We start from the raw sequence: 19267 nt of genomic DNA on the forward strand, positions 1-19267 counted from the left end.
AATTGGCACATATAGGTACTCAATACATTTTGTTCAATGAATAAACTTTTTGACACAGGATAATGAAATATACAGCTTATTCTAGGATTTAGGTGACATTGATTTTTGGACTTTGGCATTATCTATGTACAGTGATTATATTTGACTTTTCTTGTCTTTAGAGACTATCTCTAGACTCTTAAACCCCCAGCACAAAATGTTCACACCTTCATTTCACATGGTTCTCAACAAAGCTGGTATGTGCTCCTGTAGCACTGTGATAATAATATGGTCAATAACGCTCAGTTAACTTTAGTAGCAAGTAGATTTTGCCTGAACAGATGTAAAAAGAAACTCTAAATTTCGTATTGTTAAGCTGAAAACTTTCAAGAATTGGGGAAAAATTAAATCATATGAAAAAGAAAAAAGAATATATTTGTAGGATATGAGATATATTTATTAAAATCTAAAGTAGACACAAATTTATTAAGCAGAAAAATCATAAGTGGAATTCCTGTCCTAATTTATACAATGCTAAAATGTTAGGATTGTTAATTATCTTGTATTAGAGGTAATCCTATTAATGCAGATCACATAATAGAAATGGAATATGTATATTTTCCATGGAGGTAATGCCCTTGCTGTGATTTCTATAAGCACATCTTTAGGTATGCATTAATATGTAAATAATAATACAATGTTTAATTTATAGTTCTCTAAGAAAGAATCACATGGCCTGAAAAATTTTACCCAAGTGATCCTGAGTGATAAAAGATTTTCCACTGTGACAAAAGGTCCTCTCTCTCCCAAAAGTAATTAGGAAATAAGAAGCAACAATCAAACAACAGGCAGACAAGGCATATCTTAATCAAGTGTAAATATGGAGTCTTAAATATCTCACATACTTTTTCAAAGAGTAGAAATTTTTTAGGAAGATGGCTATTTTTATTACTGCAGGATATTTTAAAAGTGAGATCTAGTTTGATTGAGTCCAACCTATTGGAAAAGAAGTAGCTCAAAGCTAAGATGAGTAAACAAAATAAAAAGGACAGAGATAAATATCTGCTGAATTTTAGATGCTTCAAGACAGCATTCAAAGACTATAATAATAGTCCATGACTTAGGGCAGAAAAGTCCTGTTTATAGCAAGTTAGAAATGCACTGATCCTGGTGGTCAAGGTTTCTAATCCCTCCCTTGATTGTGGGCTGGCTTAGTGACTTGCTTCCAACAAATATAATATGACAAAAGTGATGGCTTATCATCTGAGATTAGGTTACATAAATACTGTGGCTTCTATCTTGGAAGCTCTCTCTCCCTCTCTCACACAGTTGCTCGGAGGGAGTCAGGTGTCATGTTAAGAGCAGCCTTCTGGAGAGACATAGCAAGTAACTGGATATATTTAGCAAGGAACTGACCAACAGCCAGCAAAGAATGGAAGCCCTCAGTCCAGCATCCCAAAAGGAACTGAATCCTGCCAAGAACCATGTAATTGAAATTGGAAGTGTATTCCTTCCTAGTCAAGCTTTAGATGAGACTGCAGCCCCTTCTGATAGCTAAACTGCAACCTCACGAGAGACTTGAAACCAGAGTCATCTAACATCTCTGATTCACAGAAAATGTGAGACAATAAATGTTTGTTCTTTTAAGCCACTAAATTTTAGGGATAATTTGTAAAGCAGTGATAGAAAACTGAAACAAGGGGTGTTCTGAAGTCCTGAAGAGAAGCTAAACTAGAACTCATAGCTATAGCTCAGCATTAGTTCAATTGCTGGAAGAACATATTTGTGAAGTGTACAACTCAGAGGATCAATTCTTAGACAACAGATAATATCTAGAAAACAAGGGGTAATGAAGGCAGAAAAGATTGGAAAATATGGATCCAGGTTCCAAATCACTCTCAAGTAACCCAGTAAAGTAAGACTTTACTTTCCATTTTGCTCAATATGCATGCATTGAAATGTCTTTGAAATAGAGACATTTAGTTGTTCCTTAGAACCAAAGGTTCTGGACTACATTTTTTTTAAAAAAAAAAAAATCAGCATTTCCAGACAACATGTCAGAGTAGGTAAACGCTGTGCTTGCCTCCTTTCAAGACTATATCAAAATTACAAGTAAACTACAGAACAACCATCATTGAAAATCACCTGAAGTCTAGCTGAATAGAAGTCCTACAACTGAAAACATACAGAAGAAGCCACCTCAAGACCGGACTGGTCGGAGGGACAGAGATGTGAAATGGGCACTGGCTGCAGCTGAACTTGGCCTGTGGTGGGGTCCCTCCCAGGAGACCCTAGGGCTGGTACACCTGGTTCAGACCCACCTGGAGCACCATCTGGCTGCCTCTGCAGGAGACACACTCTAAGGGCAGATTGAGCAGGCACCAGAGCCCTGCTAAAGCAAATCCTGCTCCATAGGGTCAGCCCCTGCACAACAGCTCCTCCACTGTAGTCACAACCAATCAGCCCAAGAGTCAATCCCTCCCATTCATGTGCAAACACTAAATAAGACTCAACTACAACAGGAGGGCATACACAACCCACACAAGGCATACACCTGGAGCACCCAGTTCAGATGACCAGGAAGACAGTGCCACTGGGCCCCACAGGACATCCACTACATAAGGCTACTCTACTAATACCAGGAGACATAGCAGCCCTACCTAATACATAGAAACAAACACAGAGGCAGCCAAAATGGGGAGACAAAGAAACATGTCCCAAATGAAAGAGCAGAACAAAGCTCCAGAAAAAAGAACTGAAAAAAAATGGAGACAAGAATCTACAAGACACAGAGTTGAAAACGCTGGTTATAAGGATGCTCAGTGATTTCAGTGAGAACTTTAACAAAGAGATAGGAGACATAAAAATGGAGATAGAAAACACAAAAAAGAACCAGTCAGAAATGAAGACTATAATAACTGAAATAAAAAATACATTAGAGAGAATCAACAGTAGATTCGATGAAGCAGAGGATCATGTCAGTGATTTAGAAGATAATGTAGCAAAAAAAACCTGATAAGAATAACAAAAAGAAAAAAAAATCCCCCCCCCAATAAAAAATGAAGATAGTTTAAGGGAACTCTGGGACAACACCAAGCATACCAACATTTGCATCATGGGGATACCAGAAGGAGAAGAGGGAAAGCAAGGAATTGAGAAATTATTTGAAGAAATAATGATGGAAAACTTCCCTAATCTGGTGAAGGAAATAGACATTGAAACCCAGGAAGTGCAGAGAGCCCCAAACAAGGTGAACCTAAAGAGGCCCACACTAAGACACATCATAATTAAAATACCAAAGACTAAAGACAAAGAGAGACTCTTAAAAGCAGCAAGAAAATAAAAGCAGTTACCTACAAGGGAGCTCCCATAAGACTCTCAGCTGATTTCTTAACAGAAACTTTGCAGGCCAGAAGGGATTGGCAGGAAATATTCAAAGTGATGAAAAAGAAGGATCTACAACCAAGAATACTCTATGCAGCAAAGCTATCATTTAGAATTGAAAGACATAGTTTCCCAGACAACAAAAAGCTAACCGAGTGCATCAACACCAAACTAGTATTACAAGAAATGTTAGAGAAACTTTTTCAAGAAGAAAAACGAGATAAAATATATGAATAATAAAATGGCAATAACTATATCTCTATCAACAATTACTTTAAATATAAATGGATTAAATGTTCCAATCAAAAGACATAGGGTGGCTGAATGGATAAGAAAACAAGACCTTTACATATGCTACCTACAACAGACTCACTTCAGATCTAAAAACACATGGACTGAAAGCAAAGGGATGAAAAAAGACATTTCATAAAAATGGAAATTAAAAGTTTTAAAAAGCTGGGATAGCAATACCACATAAAATAGACTTTAAAACAATATTGAATGTTAACTGTAATTGAAAAATTTAAAAATGGGGAAAGGTGAAGAGGTTCAAATTTCCAGGTATAAGTCATGGGGATGTAATGTACAACATACAGAATATAGTCAATAATATTGTGACAGAATAGTACCATGTCAGACGGTTGTTGGACTTATGGTAATCACTTCTTTAGGTATATAAATATTGAATAACTATGGTGTACACCTGAAACTATTACATATAATAATGAATGTTAGCTACATTTTAATAAAAATCTTTTTAAAACCAGGGGAAAAAATCCAAGATCCACTACAGCACCTAATCTGTACCACAATTACTGGTTTATCTGTCTTTGGTACCAGACTGTGAGAAATTTGGGAAGAAATTGGAACTTATTTATAAATGTATTCCAACACATTTTTCAGGATGTAGAACATAGTAAGCATTCAAGTATTTAGTGAACAACTGAATCAATGAATAAGTAACTCTAGTGGATTAAGGTTCCTTACATAACAATGCATATTGAATTTATCAGGTCACACAGGAATGTCACACATCTCAGTTTACAAGACAACTAAGAAGTTTCTGGTTCTAGTTAAGATGATATACTCCCACTACACCTTAAATCACCTGTTGATTACAACTAAAACTCCTACAACAGAATACAAAAAGCAATATCTGAGGACTCTGAAAATAAATAAAGGGCAGGCATATTGGGGAAGAAAATCAAAACTGAAAGAACCACCTTTTTTGCAGAGAGTTTCCCAACTTAGACTGAGGGTACCCCAAATCCTGAAACTGTGCAGTAGGCGTGGACATGAAAATCTCCAAGAGAAATACTCTGTTTCTGATCAGAGGATGGGGTAACAGCATTCCTGACAGCATGAAAGAAATCTGTGTTTGTTTCTTTGTTTTCTTTTTCTCTATCTTAATCTTCCCCAAAGCAAACCCCAGTGTGAAGGCAGTGACACTTATGGTTATACAGGCTCCTAAAACCCTGAGAGAAAGTCCTTATCTCCAACCAGAAGACTCAAGAAAGGGCCTGCTCCCACCCCAAAAAGCATGGGGAAAAATCCAGGATATTTCCTTTTTCTCTTGCCCTTGTGCCCCAGTTATGGGAAGTGCACAACTGTTTGGGGAGACTAAAACTCTAAGAGAAACTCGAACTTTCTATCCCAGTCAGAGGATGGATAAGAGATACTTGGAAGCTGAAAAAAATCACGGGGGAGGGAGCTAGGGGGGAATCTTTTGATCTATGCATCCCTGTATGAACTCACACAAGTCTTAGGTTCACCCCTGAGATATGCATGTGCAAAAGAGACCCAAACAACACCGTAAAGACTTTAGAACTGAACTACAGTATAGAACCACACCCAGGTCCCAGACTGGCACCCACTGGATCACACAGGGGATGCGACCGAGACATCAATAAAGACTTTAAAAACTGAACCACTGCCCACAGAAGACAGTCAGGACTTGTAGCCTGAACCTAACCAGGCTGACTACCTGCTGAAACAGCAACAACAAATCAACAATTTCCAGAGGATTTTTACAGGACCCAAGGCTCATAACATAATGTTCAAAATGTTCAGGATAAAATCCAAAATTACTAGGCATACAAAGAACCAAGAAAATCTAAACAGCTCTTAAGAGAAACCGCAATCACTAGATGCCTGGAAGCAGGTTGGAAAGATTAAAGAATGTAGAGGTCTCCTGTAAATCTATAGTTATGGAAATTTATTTGATTATGTAAGGAGTTTCACAAACTAAGAACCCCGAAATGACTACTCTGGGATAAGAAAGCCTCCCGGCAAGAAGTAGGAACCCCTATAAACCACCAGAACCTCAAAGTGGGCTCTGGGTACACTCAGACTGCACAGATGCCAACAGCACAGACTCACAGGTCCATCCTGGCTCCAGCGCTGGTCCACTTGCCAACTCGGTAACCTTGGTGACATTGTGCTTAAGTAACTTCGTAGTGTCTGTTTCTTAATTTGTGAAATAGAGATAACAGTACCTTCCTTAGAGGTAGTACTTAAAAGTGCCTGTTGTCAAGATTAAGGAAGTTAAAACACATGAAACACTTAGAGTAGTTTCTGGGAACACCTCAGTGCAGAGAAGAGGGCAATTGGGTTGCTGTGTGCTCTGGCGCCGCTCCTACCTTCTCTGCCTCCTCTAATCTCTTATCACGCAGCAGACACTGTACTAAGTGCTTTACATGCTTCATTCCATTTAAAGCCTCACAATTGTGAAATGGGTATGATCATTATTTGCATTTTTCAGATGAGAAAAATTGGATTGTCTCACTTTATATATGCACATACTCACAAATATCCACATACATGCATCACTAATTAGGTAACCAACATGTCTTACTTTTATTTGTAAGTCTTTCTGTCTTCCTGGATAGTATTTTGTATGTCTGACCCATCCAATATATATTAATTTTATAGATCAAATCTCAAAGGAAAATCCCATTTCCCTTTTTTTTTTTTTCATTTATTGGGTAGAATCCCAGTGTTACCCCCATATACCACCTACCTAACCAACGATTACTTTTCCCCTTTCAATACGTTATTTTATAGACTTTGTCTGACCCCTCGGACCCAACTCCTTTGGCTTTGTGATAGGAACACCATGGTATATATGCAGAAACCTGGACCAACAGAGTGTTTACTGCAGTTGGGAGTAGGTGTTCTTAGAAGCAGTGTGGGGAAAACTTTCAGTAGCCATTTCACAGAAGCATAGTAATAATAGACAGATCACACTTTCCCTGGCATTAGGAAGCAGACCTGAGTCTTTTGGAATGTTTTCTTTAAAATAAGTTGATCAATTTTTCTGTACTTAATGCCAATGGCTGTGTCAGCATTCTTATTGGAAGCTAATTACATGGTTTCATAGCTATTCTGGGAAAACATGAACATACTGGAAATAGAATGAGAGTATGCACCAAAAAATGGAGACAAGCCAAACTGTTAGTAACGTTCATGCTTCTCAGTAGAAATTATTTCTCATGATCTCTGTTGATATAGTTAGAACCTAGGGATGACAGATTTCCAAGTTATGGATACTTAAGAAATGATTACAAGAAGTCACCTCTTCTGTGATTAAAAAGAAAATCTGAGGTCTGCTTTAAAATAAATAATCACTATTCAACAAAAATTTTACTGACCAAAACTTTGCCTTGGTCCCTATATGAAGTACAATGGAAGTCATATAAGAATAAGTTATATGTAAGGACACAATACTCTTAGGAAGTCCTTCAAAATTAAGTGGGAGGAAGAGGTAGATGTTAAGTAGAAATGAGAGCAGAACTACTCATGAGGGTTAAGGAACTCAAACCACTCATTTCCTTATTGGCTCCTTCCCATGCCAACATTTACACCCAGGTGAAATCAGGTAAAACTATATTACATACATTCTTCAAAAACAATTAAATTGTCGACTTCATTAACAATAACTACCTGTGAGAGAGACATCGACTCAAACTCACTTTTACAACAAAGGCATCTGTCAGCAAAGACTCGGTTTCTCTCCCTCTCTCCACTCTGACTTGCATAACATAGGCCTTTCCTCAGGGTCTGTGTACTGGCCTTCCTGGGAAGCTTCAGGGTTTCTCTGCCAGCGGCAGTAAAATGGCTACGATAAAACCTGCTTTACATCTTATACCTCAACATCTAGGACAAAAGAGATGTCTCCTCTGCCATTTTCCACAACTGAATGTTTTTCTTTACCTTTCCTTTAACGAGATAGCTCAGCAAATATCAGCTTAAATATCATTGCTCTGATTCAGTTATATACCCATGTCTGAACAATCACTGTGGTCATAAAGGTGGAATACACGGGTTGGCTTAAGTCAGCACGGCCCACACATTATACAGCAGATATGTGATGTGCCCAGCTCTACATTCAAAAACCCCCAGTCCTCAATTATAAAACCATTTCCTCCTTCCCTGATGTTTAGTAACACTTTGGGGACTTCAAGAACATTTTGAAAATGGTCCTCGATCAGGACCAACACAATGCATTAAAGAGGTTCTAATAAGGTTAAACCTCAAAAAAAGAAGCATTTGCTATTTCAGTCACTGCTCTCCCAGGATGCGTCTGTTCTCCTGTATGAATTACCCACATCAGTGGCCAGCTCTTCATACCAAGAAATCATGGGAGAGACTGTCCTTGTAAGGCCACATCTTCTCCAAAAAAAATAGGTTTCTATTGGTTTGTCTTTGTATAACTAGTAATCTCAACAAAAGTTAAGGATCTATAATATCTCTTGATCCAAAGAAAGCCAGGCATGTATGTCCACTTTCAACCTTTTAATAAGTATGAAAAATATAGAAAAGTAGACAAATCATAGGTGTACAGCTAAATAAATTTCAGTAGGTAAACATAATTGGTAGCCAGCACACAAATCAAGGTACAGAACATGACCTACCAGCTCAGAAGTCTCCTCTCATGAAGGGTTAAGCCCCTTCCAGTAGCTTAACCTTTACTCACCAAGACTTATCAGTGCCCTGTCTTCTAACACCATACACTGGTTCTGCCTACACTGACTTTATCTAAATGGAATCACACAGGGTCTACTCTTCTCTGCCCAGTTTCTTTTGTTCAATATTATGTTGTTTTATGTGTTTATAGTTTCTTTCATTCTTAGGTTTATATTGTAAGAAAGAAAACTTACTGGTAAATTTATCATTTCACTTAGACAAATATACTGGATGGGTTTTCAAGTTATATAGTCTTCATTCAAAGCTGTAGCATGAAGTCTGATTCAAGAGCTCTAAACGCCTTCTAGGTAATGAGATGGTAATGAGTGTAACTCACTCTGACCAGGTCCTGACAATAATAGCTAACATTTATTATGTGCAGCCAGAAACTGTGCTGTGTTTTACATGGATTATTTTATTTAATCCCAACTATATGATGCTTTATATTTTATAGATGAAGCGACTGAGGTCTCAGATTATGAAACTTGTCTAAGGTTATGGAAGTAGTATAATATATGTTACAGCAGTACATGTTTCTGGATATGAATCCAGAAATAGTCTCTGGAGCCCATATTCTTAGCCACTAAGCCATGCTCTTCTCTGAGACACTAAATGAAATTATACTTTCCCACTATTCAAAGCAATGCACATATTTATCTCTGCTATACTACAAGTGCCACCTTACATCAATAATTATAATAAAAGGAAAAATATCTTAGATGAGTTTCCACTCCTTTAAAAGATAATGCCTGTAATTTCAAGGATAACATTTTATTAACTTAATTAACATGTTAAAGGACTTACAGAATTGGATTGCATCCTATAGTGGACATTTCTTCTTTCTTCCTCCTCTTATAGTACCATAATTTTCATCCCGATATCCTTCCTCTTCCATTCACCCCATGTGTTTCACAGACGTACACTGATGGGTTTAAGGCAAACAGCATACTCTATCACCTGGTGACACTAATTAATCCAGGAAGTGGCACAGGATCCAATTTGGGTCACTGTAACAAGAGATGCTTGCTGGAAATGGTGGGAAAAGAGCATCTTTGTTCTCCTGTTGATGCGACTTGAAGAGATACTCTTGGTCCTTCTTATTGATGGGGTATGTGGATGCCTACAACTTCAGCTGTTTTGCCACCATAAAGGAAATCAGCCTGAGGATTAAGCCAAGACATGGAGAAAGGAAAAGCCAAGAGAATCACTGATGAATGAAGAGCCCTAATAAAACCATGCCTGGAAACCCTCCTCAACTTTTCCATTGGAAATATTATGTAACAATGTTTCAACACCATAATGTCATAGCTACCCTGTTTCCCCGAAAATAAGACCTAGCCAGACAATCAGCGCTAATGCGTCATTTGGAGTAATAATTAATGTAACCCTATATTATATTATATTATATTATATTATATTATATTATATTATATTATATTATACCCAGTCTTATAGCAAAATAAGACCGGGTCTTATATTAATTTTTGCTCCAAAAGACACATTAGAGCTGATTGTCCGGCTAGGTCTTATTTTCGGGGAAACATGGTATATGATGAATCCACCCAATAAACACTTGCAGTAATATCTTCCAACAATCGTCCACTTAACTGCCCTGCTAGAAAATTAATGTTCTCTATTCCTTCTGCAAAACATACTTACTAAGGCGCGGTCACACTTCACAATCATGGTTAATACTCTTCTCCTTTGTGCTCACATACTTCTACTCCCATCAGTTGAATTATGTTGTCATCAAGTCAGTTGGGTTTGCTCAAACCTGTTTTAGTTCTGCTTATTATTATAAATATGTAATCCAAATAAATATTACAAAAATCAATGGAATCTGAGGAACGATGAAACCCTCCTATAGGCTACTCATGAGGTGGGCTCCACACAGGGACAATGGGGGGCTGTCCTTCCAGCCCCAACTGCAAAGCCACACAACTCAGTCTCTCCTGTATGCTTCTGGCACCTCTCAAGTTGCTGCATCTTCACCGGAGCCCAGGTGTCCTAGAGGACAGTATTTCTGAAGGAATTACAAAAGAATCTATAAAGCCTCAATATCTCCTCCCTCATCTTTGCTCCAGGAAGGATATTTCTTCATTCTTCATTGAGAAATTAAATCATTAAAACAAATTCTATCAACAGGACTGCTAAAAGAATTAAACAGAAAAATAAGATCTTCAAACTATTGTGCACTGAAACATTCTAGTGGGTGAATTGATTGTTTCAAGGATTATCTGAAGAATTGGCAGGCATTTCGAACTAAAGAATGATTAAGGCCTCTACAGTATGCCTTAACCTCAGATCAAATAAGACATTTTGAATATAAAATAATACTTTAAGACATAAATAAACCTACCTACGTAACTGAGAGACAGTAGATGAAAGTTGTCTCAAAGACATCTAAAGCTATAAACAGTCTTAGATCTAGTTCTGCAACCATGAGACACTGTTGCCGAGAAGACTACTGAACTGCCTATCTGATACCCATTCCCAAAATGGAAATTGTGGCCAACATAAATCACCTTACAGAATTGCAAGTTGAATACAGAAGGGAAGGAGATATAATCACTTATCCCTTGAAGAATGTTCCCATTGTCTACTGGATAGCCACAATAGTGTAGAAATTTAGTCACTGATTATTTTATTTATTTGTTGTTTGTTTGTTTTAATTTGGGGGGGATATGTTTTTCGCTGAAGAGAAAGCATGTAATCTTGGCATTTTTGTAAGCTCAGTGTTAAATATAACACTTGGTAGTATATAAAACTCAAAAACATGCCTTTATATCCCCCTTTTAACTAGACCTATCTTTCCTCTTAGTATTTCTCTTGAGAAGGTCAGTACCACCTGTTGGTGGCCCATACTGCTGATTACTTCCATCCCAAAATTCAGCTTATAGTGGTATAATTGTGGAATCACACTACAGGGGATGAAGAGATGTCCTGGGTCATCTTGTTTGGCTCTTGCTTGTCCGCTGTTTTGTTAGTGCTAACCCAAAAGCTATTTGACTTTATTTTCAAATACATGCAAACTGTATCACACTGTTTATGTAAAGTAGCAAATTTTACTTTCTAATATATTTTATGGAGAGCAATTAAAGTTAAATTAAATTTTAAAAAATCAATGGACTATAAGTGAAAAAGCAAAGTTATTTCAATAAAAACTAAATAAAATATTTATAAATGTTAAGTAAAAGAATAAAATTATATTGTCTCATTCACTTTACTGACTTAATAAAGGTGACTCTCCAAGAAATATTGTCATTGAATTAGGTGTTAGGCACTCTCCAAAAAACAGGTGACAAAATTTTAATAACATAAGAGCTTTTTCTCAATTCGCTTCACAAGTGTTTTAAACTTTCTGTCCTATTTTTAAAAAATAAAAGTGAGACCTAAGTGATGACTCTTGTGTGTATAGAGCCTGTGTGCCTGAAAGAGATTACAAAACTCCAACCATGAGACCTGTTTGCAAAAAAAAAAAAAAAAAAAGAAAGCCATGATTCTATTCCAAAAGTTTGGCAAATAAACATACATTGTTATGTTTTAAGTTTGAAGTACATATTTAAAATATTAATTTTTGAAGACTCTCTGAATAAAAATGAAGAGAAAAAATTTTAAGAAAATATTCTGAGTTTCAGCCACATTGTTGATTAGCTAACCACTTACCAGTCCCAGTTGTGTCAAGTAAGAATGTTTCTGCTACTATTCAAAAACAAGTAAAGTTTCACGGTGTACCTGTGTCCCCAGAAAATGCCATGGGCACAAAATGAAAGGCAGCAAAAAATAATGGGTTAACACAAATAAATCCAAACTTATACTAGAAATGATAATGGCTTATAGAGTTATACTGTCTTATTATTTTATATGCCTAAGAACTAGAATAATGTCTGTCTCATAGGTGATCAAAACATTTTGTTAAATATTTTCCCTGGAAGTATGCTATTTTTATTGAAGATTGCCATTTCAGGGGCTGGACATGGCTCCATCATTGTAATGATTAATTGTTGCTTATATTATACTTCAAGACATCTGAAATTATTTCTTACCATTTTTTTCAAAAAACTAAAGTACAAGATAAGGCCAACAAAAATATATCCTACTGTTTATTTCTTCATTATATGCAGCCTCTTTTTTGGTCATTTGTCTTACCCAGATAGAATCTTTCTAATGTACTCATTGTTCTAATGTACTAAATGTTCTCATTTCAATGTAATTGTCTGACTTAATATTGAACTATTTAAATAGCTACAAATTTATTTGTATGGATTTCCAGGAAGGTACCATTTAATTATTTTTTTATTTTACTCTGAAAGGTAAGACTATGTACAGATAATGCTACATTTACTGAGATATACAAATGCTGAAATAGAATGCTTTTTCTTTATTCTTTATATCATCTATTTTATGGATTTATCTTTCCCATTGATTTATATACATTAGTTACATACTTGAGTTAAAATTTAAAGTTCCAGGATAGATCATTTTCAAAGTACCTAAGATAATATAGAATTGAATGTGAAAGAAATGCAATTCCCTTAAGAGTAATAGTGTAACTGCTATTCCTGTTCACACTTTTGGCTTGTTATCTAGAGTTACGAATATATTTGGACTTCATTTTCTTAATATATCACTAACCTATATATTTAAAACTTATATTTCTCAAAAGATTTATCTATGCTTCCTATTGCCACTTTCTCATCCTCCACACACATTTGTCAACCCCTAGAATTTGGCTTCTGCCCCATCATTATCATCACCAGTGAGCTCCATATCTGTATTCAACTGATACTTTTCAGTCTTTGGATTACATTACTTGATCTCTGAAGGCCTTCAACAGCTGGACCAATTATACTCCCTTTCCTTGGATTTTTTTGACTCTGCACTCCCTGTGATCCTCTACCTTTCTAACTAATCCCTTTTGTGTTTTCATTGCAGGCTTATTCTCTTCTACACGGCCATTATATGTTGGCATCCCCTCAATATTAGTCCTAGATGCTCTCCACCTCACGTCTCATTTCCTTCCTAGGAAACTTCACATACACACAGTGGTTAGATTACACCCTATTGCACCAGCCCTGACTATACAGATGGATCACAGATTTGTATCTTTGGCCCAGAGAAGTCATCTGTGCTCCAGACCCAGTTATCCAACTGCCTAACTGTGGCAGACACTGAGAAATGTTGCTCATACCACACCCCCTTCAAAAAATGATTTGTCAGCCAGCCACAAAGAATGTGGTAAGCTGACAGCCTTCAACTGTTGGCTCCATCAGGGTCCAATCTCAGGTTTCAAAATAAAGTCATACTCTTCTTGGGATGGCCCCAACGCAATGATGATGGAGAAAGGTAGTGGTACAAAGGCTTAACAATGTCCACACTATGCCAGTCTCCTCTCACAGATTAGCTTTACTCCATAACTATCCACTGGGCTGACAGAGGCTTTGCCAATTCTGCATCATGGTCTAATGGCTCTCCCTGCCCAATCCTGCTTCTTCCTCTTTTCATTCCTAGATATTACTCCTCAATAATCCCTTTAAACTTCTAACTCCATCTCAGCATCAGTTTTCTGGAGAATACTATATTTTGTACCAGAAGATGTACGAGAAAGGATACTTGTATGTGGATAGATGGAAGTGAATACAGAGACTGTAGATTTTTGTAGCACATATTAACACCCACCAGAAGGCACCCACTATTGAAGAATCAATAAACAACTTGGGCAAAATGAATTGATTGGTCAAGAAAGCCAGACTCTGTCAGCAGCCAGTACAGGACTGGCCAATAGATATAACAAGGCAGCAGAGGTTGGGGTTACGCATGAGTATCTGAAGCATAGTCTCCCACTGTTGCCTGTGAACCCTTGGCTGCCAGCAACAGAGACCAAAGCTGTGCCCCTAGAATATAGCATTCATTTTTGAGACCAATTGACCACTTGGTAGCAAACTGACTGTGTTGGACCCCTTCCATCCTGAAAGGACCTGCAATTGTTCCTCATAGGAATAGATACCTGTTATCAGCAACGATTTCCCCCCACCACCACCACCACCTTTAAGGACCAGCCAGCAATGCTATGCCTGATCCATAGGCATCTCACACAACATTGCATCTGACTACGGAACCCACTTAACTGGAAAGAAAGCATGAGAGTGGGCCCATGAACATGGGATATACTAGTCATTTCACACTCACCACCCCGAAGCTATCAGCCTAATAAAAGATAGTCTTCTAAAGGCACAACTGAAGCACCAGTTTGGAGGCAATATCCTATAAGAATGAGGCACCATTTTTCTAGGACACGATATATGTTTTGAATCAGAGATCTTTACATGTTTCTGCGTTCTTAGTAAAACGAATACATGGGTTCAGGAACCAAGTGTGGAAGCAGAAGTAGCCCCACTTTCCATCACTCTTAAAGACACACTGGGGGCTTTGAAGCCGTCCAGCCTCTTAACTCTGGGCTCTGCAGGGATCACACTCTTGCCAGGTAACACAGCAAGAATCCTATTGAACCAAAAGCCACAGATGCCACCTGGGCTCTTGGGGCTTCTTGTGTCAACTGACCAGCAGACATGGAGAGGAGTCATCATCTCATCACAGATAAATGCCCATGAAAAGCAGGAGACATAGGGCTCTGTGACACAATCACAGCAAGGAGGAGTAAGTGTGAAATTTAGGGGATCCACTTGGGTGCCTCTTGGTTTCTTTAACAGTTGTCACTGTGAATGGAGAAGCATAGCAACCCGAGCCTGAGAACTGTATGATTACCAGGAACTCTGACCACTCAGGAATGAGAATGTGGGGGTGGGGTCACACCATCAGGTAGCTCACCAAGACCAGCAGAGATGTTATCTGAGGCTGCAAGCTGATTCTAATGAGAAAAGTAGAGGAAGAATTAAGTGATCAAACGATAGGCATACTAAATTCAAAAGGACCTGTACCTATGGGTCAGTACCATATTTATGTTGCAAATAACAATTTACTTTCAGTAAAAGAATCACATCTTTCTCATTAAGTCTTGTTAATTTGAAAATTGGTTTTATTGAATTTTATATTTAATTTGAAATGTACTTTGGGATTATGAATGCAGAAGATGTATATGCATAAGAAGCTTAAATCTAGTTTTATGGCTACATTTATACAGCAATATTTGTCATCACTGGGAGTGCATGAAAATTGATTTCTTTGAAAGGAATTTGTTTGTAAAGTACTGGGGTTTGAGAAACACTACACAACATTAGTACTTGAGTGAGGGTCTTGTCTCTTTGAATTTTCTCTGAATCAGAACATGGACAGCTTGGCATCTGAGCCAACATGACTTTCCAGGGGAAATTACATGCCCGTGGGGCAGGCCAAAAAGGCTCAGTGGACAGGCCCTAGTCTAATCTCTGCCCTAATGAGCTTTCTTGATCCTAGCATAAAAAAAATAATTTGTGACTTTTTGTTATCCTGAACGACTGTTACTCGGCATGGAAAATTCAACTTTCTCAACATGAACAAAATCAGAAGTAGATCTATTCTTGCAACCATCCCTCCCACATGAACTTGTTTTCTTTCATGTTAACGTTTAAGAGTTTCACTTCATTTAACTCATTTCTGAAGATAAACCCCAGTGTTTTTTCCCATGTGAATTGAAATGTGATCCTTTCAAAAATTCAAATAATGCTACAATCATCAATGAGTTAATCCACCAAATACTCTATTTTATACTTGGATGTATGAGACACTGAAGCCTAAACAGTTTAATTATGGCCATAACTGTCACTGAATACTATGGCAGCACAGCCAAGCTAAGTATTTTGACACTGTACAAACAGTACAGATTACAGTGCTGAAGAGACTGGGTGTAATCTACATCCAGTGATCAAAACACTTGTACATGTTGATTCAGATGTTTCCACGGAGAAAGGCCGGAATAAAAGGAAATTACCTAGGTTTCTCACATCAATACAGAATCAGGAATTTAGCAAAACTCAGGGGAGGTTGCCTAAATTAAGTAAATAAACACATTCATTTACAACTTTCTCACCTAACTTTGTGAGACAATACCCAAGCCTCAAACCTAAATCGTTACTGGCAGAGATCCTTGCTCAGAATAGTATTTTTAATATCAAGGGGAACAATGAACTTCAGGATCTGTGGGCTAGACAAAACGGAGTGGGATCATCAGACATAGCTCCCTTTTACCAGAAAGACAAAAAACAAAAACAAACAAAAAAGAAAACGAAAACCTCCCAAAACTTATTTCAGACAAATTGGTGCCTGAACTCTTTTCCTAAAATAAATAAATAAATACAATTACATTAAAATAAAAGTGAAAAAGAAACAAAACTTTCAAAGCACACCTGTTAGGAAATGCTTTCTTTGACCTACTGTGTGGTCATAATGTCCGTCTGTTTCCTGTTGATACACTCACCCCAAAATGGAAGCAGGAAGGAGATTGTAAAAGTACATGGATAGTGAGTGGTGTGCCGTTAATACTGACACATGTGATTCATCTGAGTATATAGACTAGGAATCTGAAGAAAATGTGCTCACATGCATGGCAGTGATGGAGGAAAGACGACTAGGGAAGAACCACCAGCTACTCATTCAGCAGCCAACAGGGTAAACTTACTCCGGTCAATTCTTCGCAGGCTTCGCTGTCAGCCTTGAAAGCTCATAAACCTGATTTGTCAATACACTATGCAGCGTCCCATGAATCCAGCTCACAAAGATTGATATACAGAGTCAAATTCAAGTATATTAATTTGCAAAAGAGTTTATTGTCACGCATTGCTATGGCCCACACTTTCTTTATCTATAAGGACACTGCATGGAAGTTAAATTATAAAGGAAAGGGTTCTTGGTGATCATAATCTTAGAATGATTGGTGACAGTTCTCTGTTCTGTCTAGGCCAAGGTCTCCTGTCCCTAGGCACAGTGATTCTGCCCGTGACCTTTCCTTCTCTGAAATTTCAGGGCTACGTAGGCCTCCATACCATCTGCCTGACACATTTTTTCTTTAGCTACTAAATATATTATCAGACCTGCTGGGCAACCATTCTTCCTCTTCAGAGACGATTTTGCTCTTCTGTCCTGTGATCCTTTTAAAACTGTAGTTCTTAACAGTCAATCTAAAGTCTTACAGAGATGGAAAGGAGCTTACCTTCACCCCCAAATATTTGCAACACTTAGTAATCTTGAGTTTCAAACATTCCTCCTTCTTTTGCTTTCCCTGACATGTCTCCAAAGTGTCATCGGGACAAAAGACTGTTTTAAGGCAAAGAACATTTGTAAGGGAAAGGAAGACAATTGAGAAGTGTTAGTATTTGGATGTGGAATGCCAGTGTATTTTAGCCATAGTCAGTTCCCAGACCAATAGGTCAGAAGGTCAAAAACATATACAAGGTGAAAGTAAAAGTATGAAAACCAAGAAGAGTTAGAAACTAGAAAAGTGAAAGAAGTCACAATTCTTGAATAGTGAAACCTAGAACATAGAGTCCATCAGAAAACGGGTGAGGCAGGAACCAAAAGAGTCAGAGCAGGACTAGGGCTGCCCCATTGGACATTCCAGGGAGCACCTTCCATATCATTGTCGAAATGAATGGTGTCTGTGGGGGTTTCGATGTGCACGCACACAGTATTTACTGCTGCAGCCCTGGACGCGAGAGGAAGATCAGAGGCCCAGATCTTCAGGGATAAGGGATGAAAGGGAAGGGCAAAACAGGCAGGACAAAGATGTCAGACCACTGCACTAGGAGGACTGTAAAAATGCAAATACTCTCAGTCTTAGGCAGCTTTCCTAAAGTTCTTCCAAATTAGGAAATACCACGGGTACCAAAAAGAAGTACACACATGACATATTGATCTTTCATTATCGGTACATATTATTACAACTTTAATACAATTTCTTCCTTTCTTAAAATGTGTGTACATATTTTTGGCACCCTCTGTACATGACTGATCTATGACAGCAAATTGAACCAAGTTACATACCCTGCTGAAGTAAGCAGAGGTGGGTAGGGAAGATGGAAAATCCCAATGGGAAGTGTTGTTTACAGTTAAGATTTCATTGCAAGTCCCACACTTGGCCTAGGTTGATGTTTCCAAAATTATATTCTGATTCAGCCTAATGCACTACTGGAAAAAAGCTTCAGAGGCCAAAAAATATTTGAGAAATGAGTGGAATGTATTCCTCTAGTGGGAATTTACCATTCTCAATAATTTATAATTAGTCATACATAAAAGACTAATATTATTTATTTAAAGATGGAAATTTTTTTTATAACATTAGTATTCAGTGGAACATGCTTTAGGACCGGCAATTACTGTCATGTGAAATAACTACTTAATTCTCCCTCTGGACTGATGATACATTTAGGTTTAGAAATACTGTACTCCTAACCAAACAAGATGAAAGAAAAAGAGATTAGGGCAAGTGTATCAGTTGGGAAATGGTTTGGGGTGCTAGAACTGAGACTCAACTATAATGGCTTAAATCCATTAGGATCTCAAGCTCTCTGTCTCTGTCTCTGTCTCTCTCTCTCACACACACACAAACACACACACATACACACACACATTCTGGAGGTACACAGTTCAGGAATGCTATGTGGTCCTACAAAGTCATGAGGAACTTACACTCTATCTTTTTATTCTGCCATCCATATCACATGGGATTCATACTCAAAGTTACATGATGGTTGCCAGGAAGAAAGGGCAAGACAATGCACAAAAGCCTCTCTGCAGAGCTGGATCAGCCCACCACTTACGATTTTTATTGTTGTTGTTTAACTAAGTTAAAATTAACATGCAGTGAAATGTAAAAATCTTACATGTACAATTCAACAGGTATAGTGCCTACAATTAAGAGATAAAGTATTTCCATAATGGTAGCAAATTACTTTGTGTCTCCTGCTTAATTCTGATCCTCATAGGGAAGCACTGTTCTAGTTGACTG

General features: G+C 37.7%; 1 long non-coding RNA gene across 2 annotated transcripts in view; it reads right to left on the reverse strand.

The window, feature by feature from the left end:
* LOC109457094 (uncharacterized) overlaps positions 1-19267 on the reverse strand; it is a 69201-nt gene that overhangs the window by 25216 nt on the left and 24718 nt on the right. Inside the window, exon 1 of one of the 2 annotated variants that reach the window (XR_002138958.2) lies at positions 5743-5944. The exons of the other annotated variant lie outside the window; for it this stretch is intronic. This is a non-coding gene — a long non-coding RNA (uncharacterized LOC109457094). Of the gene's footprint in view, positions 1-5742; positions 5945-19267 lie in introns of those variants that run through there. 2 annotated transcript variants of the gene reach the window in all.

Source organism: Rhinolophus sinicus, linkage group LG09 (genome assembly GCF_036562045.2).
Source record: "Rhinolophus sinicus isolate RSC01 linkage group LG09, ASM3656204v1, whole genome shotgun sequence".
Classification (NCBI taxonomy): domain Eukaryota; kingdom Metazoa; phylum Chordata; class Mammalia; order Chiroptera; family Rhinolophidae; genus Rhinolophus; species Rhinolophus sinicus.